The sequence below is a fragment of the Macaca fascicularis genome, chromosome 13, assembly GCF_037993035.2.
Source record: "Macaca fascicularis isolate 582-1 chromosome 13, T2T-MFA8v1.1".
Classification (NCBI taxonomy): domain Eukaryota; kingdom Metazoa; phylum Chordata; class Mammalia; order Primates; family Cercopithecidae; genus Macaca; species Macaca fascicularis.
Window position 1 is genome coordinate 37,926,087 of NC_088387.1, and position 8,129 is coordinate 37,934,215.

An 8,129-nucleotide genomic window follows, 5' to 3' on the forward strand; every position below is an offset into this window, starting at 1 on the left:
AAAAGATTTAAGAAGCAGTACCCTATTATGCCCACTGGACTCAGAGGAAAAGCCAGACAGGGTAGGTCTGAGACAGGTAATAATTTCTCTGTTTGAACTCTTTATTTTTGCTTCCTAGGCTCTGCCAAAAGCTTAATTTATTCATGAATTATCACTAAAAACAATAAATGATTAATATATGGACACATGCTATACACAGAAAAATACCAAGGGAAAATAAACATAACACTTGTAAACTCTTTACCCAATGCTATTATATGTGCGTATACTTATATATGTACGTTGGATACACTGCAGGATAACCTACAATAAATCACACCTTAATATAATTCCCTGCCTTTGAATGTGGGAAGAAACTTTGAGTTCCCTCTAGTCAATAGACTATGGCAAAAATAATGAGATAGTTACTGTCATTATTTCACCTCATGTTAAAATTTGACTTAACCAACTTAAAAGAGAGACAAGGAAGGAGAGAGAGGAGAGAGAGACAGGGAAGAAGGGAAAAAGGGAGGGAGGGAGAGAGAGAACAGGAGGCAGAGAGAGAGAAGGAAAGAGAAGAGGAGAGAAAAAAAGAAGGGGAGAGAGAGGGAGAAGAGGGGGGAGAGAGAGAGAGAGAAAAAAAAAAGGAGGTTGGGGGGAGAGAGAGAGAGACTTTGTTACTGGCCTTAAAGAAGAAACAGTCATATAATAAACTGCCTATGGAAAGGGCCACATGACAGGAAATTGCAAGGAATCATCTAGTATCTGAGGACTTCAGTCCTAAAACTGAGGACTCTGAGCGGCAGAAAAGAGAACAGGATGGCCAGCACTTTGATTGTAACCTGCAAGGCCCTGAGCCAGGGACTCATACACATTCATGTAATATGTAGTATACTTTTTAGTGTAATATGTATAAATGTAGCCATAAACATTATATAATATATAAGACAACTAAAATAATGCAAGCGTCACCATATTTACCTATTTATTTATTATTTATTTATTTATATAGAAAGGTGCAAATGACAACAAAAACAAGGCCCCAGAGGCATCAATTTTCAGAGATACCACAGTATCTTTTCTAAAATGTTCATTTTTTTTTTGCCAAAGTAAGTTATGAGACATATTAAAAAACAAGAATGTATGATCCATGGGCAGGAAAATAATTGCTGGTGAGAAGGCCCAGATGTCAAAATTAAACAAACAAAAATGTCAAAGAACATAACAAGAACTCAAAGATTAATGGAGAGCATAAAATCTGAAGAACAAAGGGAAAAAATAATAAAGACAAATAAATAGAGGTTCAGAAAAATGTAAAATGACATTAACTACATATATGTATATATATATACACACACACACACACTAACAGTACCCGAAGAAGCATAGACAGATAAATGGGTGAAATATAATTGAAGAATTGATGGCAGAAAAAATTATAAACTTTGATTAAAATATTAACTTATAAATATAACAAGTGCTCAATGAACTCCCAGGAGGATAAACACAGAGCTATCCACACCAGGACACATCATAATAAAATATTGAAGGACAAGGACAAAGAGAATACAATCAGCCGTCGATGTCTATGGGAGATTGTTTGCAAGACCCCTCCATAAATACCAAAATTTGCAGATGCTCAAGTCTATCATGTAAAATGACACAGTATTTGCATATAACCTATCCTCCTATATACTTTAAACAATCGCTAGATTACTTATAATGCCTAATACAATATAAATGCTAGGTAAATAGTTGTTATACTACATTACTTTTTATTGGTATTTCTGTTGTATTGTTATGAATTCATGAATGTGGAACCACTGGATATGGGAGGCTAACTGTATTTTAAAAGCAGGAACACAAGATCAACTCATCACATATAAGTGATCACACACAAGTGAAAATTAATAGCTGCTTTCTCTTTAGAAGCAATATAAGTCAGAATACAGTGTGATGCCATCTTCAAAGTGTTGAAAGAATAAATAACTGTCAACCAAAGATGGTATATTTAACAAAACTATTTTTTAATTAAAAAATACATTCCTAGAAAAACAAAAATGAAGATAACTTTTTCTAGCAGATTTGCATTACAAAAAACAGTAAAGAAAGATTTTCACTAAAGTAAAATGACTCCAGAAAATAATCAGAATCCATACAAATAAACAAGGGGAACTGGGAAAGACAATTATATATTTCTAAAGGAAAGCATAAATATTTATTACTTTTCTCTCTTTCTTTTATCTGATTTAAAAAGTAATTTATCTAAAACATAAGAATGTCATATATTTGTCATTAACAGTACAAAATAGGAAGATGAGAGTAAAGCTATATTGATTAAGCAAATGCTACCAAAGACTTTGAGAACGCACAGAAATAAATGAAGGCAATGTTGATGGCTGCTGGCTGATGGAGGTAGTGGTTGACAGAGGTTGGGGTGGTTGTGGCAATTCTTAGGATAGGACAACAAAGAAGTTTGCTGCATTGATTGACTCCTCCTTTCATGAAAGATTTCTCCATAGCATGGGACGCCGTTTGATAGCCTTTTACCCTGAGTAGAACTTCTATCAAAACAAGAGTCAATTGCACTATGTATATAAAATGTACCTATCTTAATTTTAAATATTTTATTGCTAAAAATTTCTAATGATCATCTCAGCTGATGGAAAGTATTGCCTCAATGTTGGTGGCTGCTGACTGATCAAGGAGTGGTTGCTAAAGGTTGAGGTGGCTGTAGCAATTTTTAGGATAAGCCAAAAACTAAGTTTGCTGCATTGATTGACTCTCCCTTTCATGAAAGATTTCTCTATAGCGTGTGATGCCATCTGATAGCCTTTTACCCAGGGTAGAGCTTCTTTCAAAACAAGGGTCAGTTCTCTCAAACCCTCCAACTGCTTTAATAGGTAAGTTTATGTAATATTCTAATTCTTTTGTTGTCATTCCAAGAATGTTCACAGCACTGTCACCAGGAGTAGACTCTATCCCAAGAAACAACTTTCTTTGCTTATCCATAAGACGCAACTTCTTGTCTTAAAGTTTGGCCAGAGACTGCAGCAATTCAGTCACATCTTCAAGACTCTTTTCTAATTCTAGCTATTTTGCTATTTCCACCACATTTGTAGTTAATTCTTCCACTGAAGTCTTGAACCCCTCACTCATCCATGAGAACTGGAATCAACTTCTTCCAAACTCCCATGAGTGTTGATATTTTACCTCCTCCCTCAATCGTAAATATTCTTAATGGCACCTATAACCATGAATCCATTCCAGAAATTTTCAATCTACTCTGCTCAGATCCATCAGAGGAGTCACCATTCATGGAAGCAATAGCCTTATGAAACATGTTTCTAAAATAACAAAACTTGAAAGCCAGAATTACATCTTGATCCATGGGTGGAAGAATAAATACTGTGTTTGCAGGCATGAAAACAATATTACTCTCCTACAAATATCCATCAGAACTCATGGTGAAACTGTGGATTGTCAATGAGTGGCAATATTTTCAAAGGAATCTTCTTTTTCCAAGTAGTAGGCTTCAACAGTGGGCTTAAAATATCCACTAATCCGGCCAGACACTGTGGGTCACGCCTGTAACCCCAGCACTTTGAGTGGCTGAGGCAGGCGGATCACAAGGTCAGGAGTTCGAGACCAGCCTGGCCAATAGGGTGAAACCCTGTCTCTACTAAAACTACAAAAATTAGCTGGGCGTGGTGGCAGGCACCTATAGTCCAGCTACTTGGGTGGCTGAGGCAGGAGAATTGCTTGAACTGGGAGGCGGAGGTTGCAGTGAGCCGAGATTGTACCACTGCATTCCAACCTGGATGACAGAGTGAGACTCCATCTCAAAAAAAACATATATATGTGTGTGTGTGTATGTGTGTGTGTGTGTATCTTCATTAAACCATGCAGTAAATATATGTGATAAAATCCAGGATTTGTTGTTCCATTTATGTAACACATTGTAGTATATGTAGCATAATTCTTAAGGGCCCTAGGATTTTTGGAATGGTAAATGAGAATTGGCTTCAACTTAAAGTCACAAGCTGAATAAATCCCTAATAAGAGCATCAGCCTGTCCTTTGAAGCTCTGAAACCAGACGTTGACTTCTCTCTAACTACAAAAGTCCTAAATGACATCTTCTAATATAAGGCTCTTTCATCTACAATGAAAATCTGTTGTTTAATGTAGCCACCTTCATCAATGATCTTAGCTAGATCTTCTGGATAAGTTACTGCAGCTTCTACATAAGCACTTGCTGCTTTACCATGTACTTTTGTTATAGAGATGGCATCTTTCCTGAAACCTCCTGAACCAACTTCTGTTGACTTTGAACTGTTCTTCTGCAGCTTCCTCACCTCTCTCAGCCTTCACAGAATTAGAGAGTTAGGATTTTGCTCTGAATTAGGCTTCGGCTTAAGGGAAGGTTGTAGGTGGTTTGATCTACCCCAGCCACAAAAACTTTCTCCATATCAGCAATAAGGTTGTTTCATGAGCATATTAAGAAGACATTATGATAAATGAAAGAAAATAGTTACAAAAGACTAAATAGTGTCTGTTTCCATTTATATGAAATGTCCATAATTGACAAATGTACAGAGAAAAAAATTTGATTAGTGGTTGCCTAGGCTTGGGGTTAAGGAGGAAAGTGGGGACCAACTTGCAATGCGTATGAAGTTTCTTGGAGGGGTGATGGAATGATTCTATATTTAATTATGCTTATTGTTGCAGAACACTACAAATATATATATAAAACAATTCATTGTAGACTTAAAACACACATATATACACACTCTAAAGCCTATTGATATTATCCAAGAACAGTCTCTTTACTTCATTCCAGTAATCTAATTAGTTGTAACTGGGAATTTGCAAGGTCCTAGTGAATCACTGAAGGTGATTTTATAGAATATATGACTTTCTCCTAATCTGTTCTTGCATTCTAACACATCTCTGGTAAGAGGAGAGAACTCATGGTGTATGAATTTATACAACTCCTTCAGTGTTTTTAATGATAGTTTTAGTTTATCAAAAAGAAAAGAAAATATTTTACAAAAATCTATTTTCATTTTATTTCTACCAGAATATTTTTGTATATGATCAGAGAATATTATCTTCTATATTATATAATAATGGCATTATAAAATATCTCTTTAAGAATAAAATATACATATATGGTGATTTATGTTTAAATGTGGAAGTTTTGCTCTAACAAATAACAATAAAATTTTATATGAAATGAATGAAGCATAACTATTTTCAAAGATTTAATTTCTTTGATTTCACCATGCATAAAATAGGTGGACTTCATTTACATTTTTATGCACCAGCATACAATTATTTTAACAAATATGATCCATTACTTTACATCAGCCTGTACTGCATATTGTATCATAATAGTAAATCATCTGTTTTAATTCTTAACTATATACAATTCTCTAATATGCCTACATTTTATTTATATCCCACCTTAATTTTTTAAAGGAAAATGTGTTGCATATTTTAAAATGAATAAATGCTATTATTTATCATAATGAGAGCATACTCCTATAAATATATAAAAATTCACAAAGCTTTTTCAACTTTTTTCAAATCTTTACTATTGTGGTCATTTAACACCAACTTGGAGATTCAGCTTATCCAAACTTATGGTTCAATTCTACCATGAGTAATGATATTGTAAGGGACCAATAGATCACTTATTAACTCATTTATTTATTTATTTTAAAATATGAAACATTTTAAAAATATTTATGTCATCCTTGCACAGGGACCATGTTAATCTTTTCTATATCATTCCCATTTTAGCATATGTGTTGCCAAACTGGACCTTCACTTATTTACTTTTATAGTAAAAGTATACTTTGTATTTACTATATGCAAAGTTGGTTATACAGGAAATTAACACAAGTAAATATTTTACTTAATGTAATATTTTAATTAGATCAATATGAGATTGTTATATTTATAACAATTTTTATTTTTATTTGAGAAGTAAAAACCCTCAAATATTGTTAACATCACATGATCAAACCTAAATATATATATATGCAAATTGAAGACCCTTTAGAAAGTTAATATTTGACTTAGTATTTATTGAATCCCACTTATGTGCTAATAGGGAGTTAAAGTGAAGGAAAATAAGAATATTATGGAAACTACTGTAAAGCAGTCTAGAATTAGAGAAGAAATAGATATTTGGACACATTTTAAAATATGCTGTAAGTGATAACATACAGGTATGTCTACAAAAAGTATGGGAGTTGACTATGTAGTCTAACTCAGTATTCCGGAAAGATTTTCTATGTAAAAATAAGACTGGGAAAATTCATTTGTGTATATCGAACAATAATGTGTTACATTTGTTGTAATTCCATTGAACAATTTAACAATTTTAGATTAGGGTGATTAAAAAACAACAATAAAAAAATCACCTATGTATAATCACTGTAACTTTATTTTAATCTCTGTTCTTTCAATATGTAATACACGTATGTACTTAGAAAGAAAGATGCAATAATATTTAGAGTGTGATTTCCATATCAATTTTGTAAAAGAATGGGAACACATGCCAGTATAAACACATAAATATCACATATAAATAAGTACATGTACCTATATCATGCCACTCTTTATATAGTAGTATGTTCTAATTTTTCTTTTTAAATAAAATATTGTTATGAGAAATACAGAAATAAGTTTGTAAACATATACTTAACATTCAGTCTGATCTAGACTTCATACCAATTTGCTTGTGTGATTTGGGAAAAATATTTCCTTACCTAAGCATTATCATTTTTAATTAAGAACACAGGAATACAGAATATGCTTTTGTGAAAATTAAATGAAATAGTTATATAAATATTTTAATCTGAAAAATTCTCATTTTACTACTTAACAAAAATACAATTTTAATGTCTGCATAATAGCTCTTTATGTCTCTAAACCACGATTCATATAATTATTCACTTTTTGGCATTTATGTTTTGAATAACGGTCAAACATATTTATACACATCTATGCATTCTTCTTTGTAATCCACCTATCATAAATTCCTAGAAGTATTATTTGAAGGGTAAAAGGAATGTTACAAAACATTCTTTATGTAGAGATAGCCAAATTGCTTTATAGAAAGGTTGTAACAATGTTCCCAATAATATTTAATCTAATTCATCATGAACTATTGCTAATAGTAACTAGTTTTTAATTTTAATTTATATAAAGTTTATGAGTTTGCAAAAGGTATAATTTGCTTTCATTTTAATTTATTTGAATATTTCTTGTAGATGATTTTTGGTGAATTATATTTCTTTTGAGAGTTGGATGTACATGTTTTAAATTATTTTTATGAGAATATCTTCTTTTTCCTTTTAAATAATGGCACCTATATATTAAAGCTTCTAGTACCTGGTTGGTAAAAAGTATTCAAAATAGTCTTTTTTTTTTTACTTTCACATATATATATATTTTAAACTTCTCTATGCTATATTGCACTTGCTGACATTGTAGTATTTTTATTCATTACTAAATATTATGAATAATAAAATTTCATCTTTATTTTTCTAAATTTTTTGTGGTTTCATTTTTAATATTTAACTTTCAAATTATAACGGATTTAATTTTGTTTTAAGGTATGAGGAGGAGCACCAATTTATCCTTTTTCCATTAATAGTTATCCAATTTTCTCAAAAAATATGTTGTTATTTTGTATGAATATGGGATACCACCTTGTGTTAAATTATATATACTTTTACCTGTTACTGTGTTCCTTCTTTTGTATTGATATGCATGTCTATTTCATTGTCAAACTTGTTATTTTGCTTATAGTACTTTTATAATAGCATTTAACAGACAGTTGTTCAAGCATGCAATCATTATTTTCTTGTGAAAATTATTTTTCCTGTTTTAGCAGAATTTTTTGTTTCTTTCACTTTGCATTCACTTTGACAGGTTTTGAATCTTTCTTTTCTGGTGTAGGGAGAGGGTAATAGAGGGTACTCTTTAACTCCATGCATCAATTTATTATTGGGATAAATGTATGCATTGATTTTATGAATATTAATATCTTTACAACACTTAGTGCTCTCATTAAAAAATAGGTCTTCATTTATTTCACGTGATTTATTTTTTACAGCATGGTTCAGGTTCATTG

The 8,129-nt window shown here is 31.8% G+C and overlaps 1 pseudogene; it reads right to left on the reverse strand.

Annotated features, from left to right (window-relative positions):
- Nucleotides 1-5,702: 5,702 nt before the first annotated feature.
- Nucleotides 5,703-5,802, reverse strand: LOC123568471 (U6 spliceosomal RNA; annotated as a pseudogene).
- Nucleotides 5,803-8,129: the final 2,327 nt, after the last annotated feature.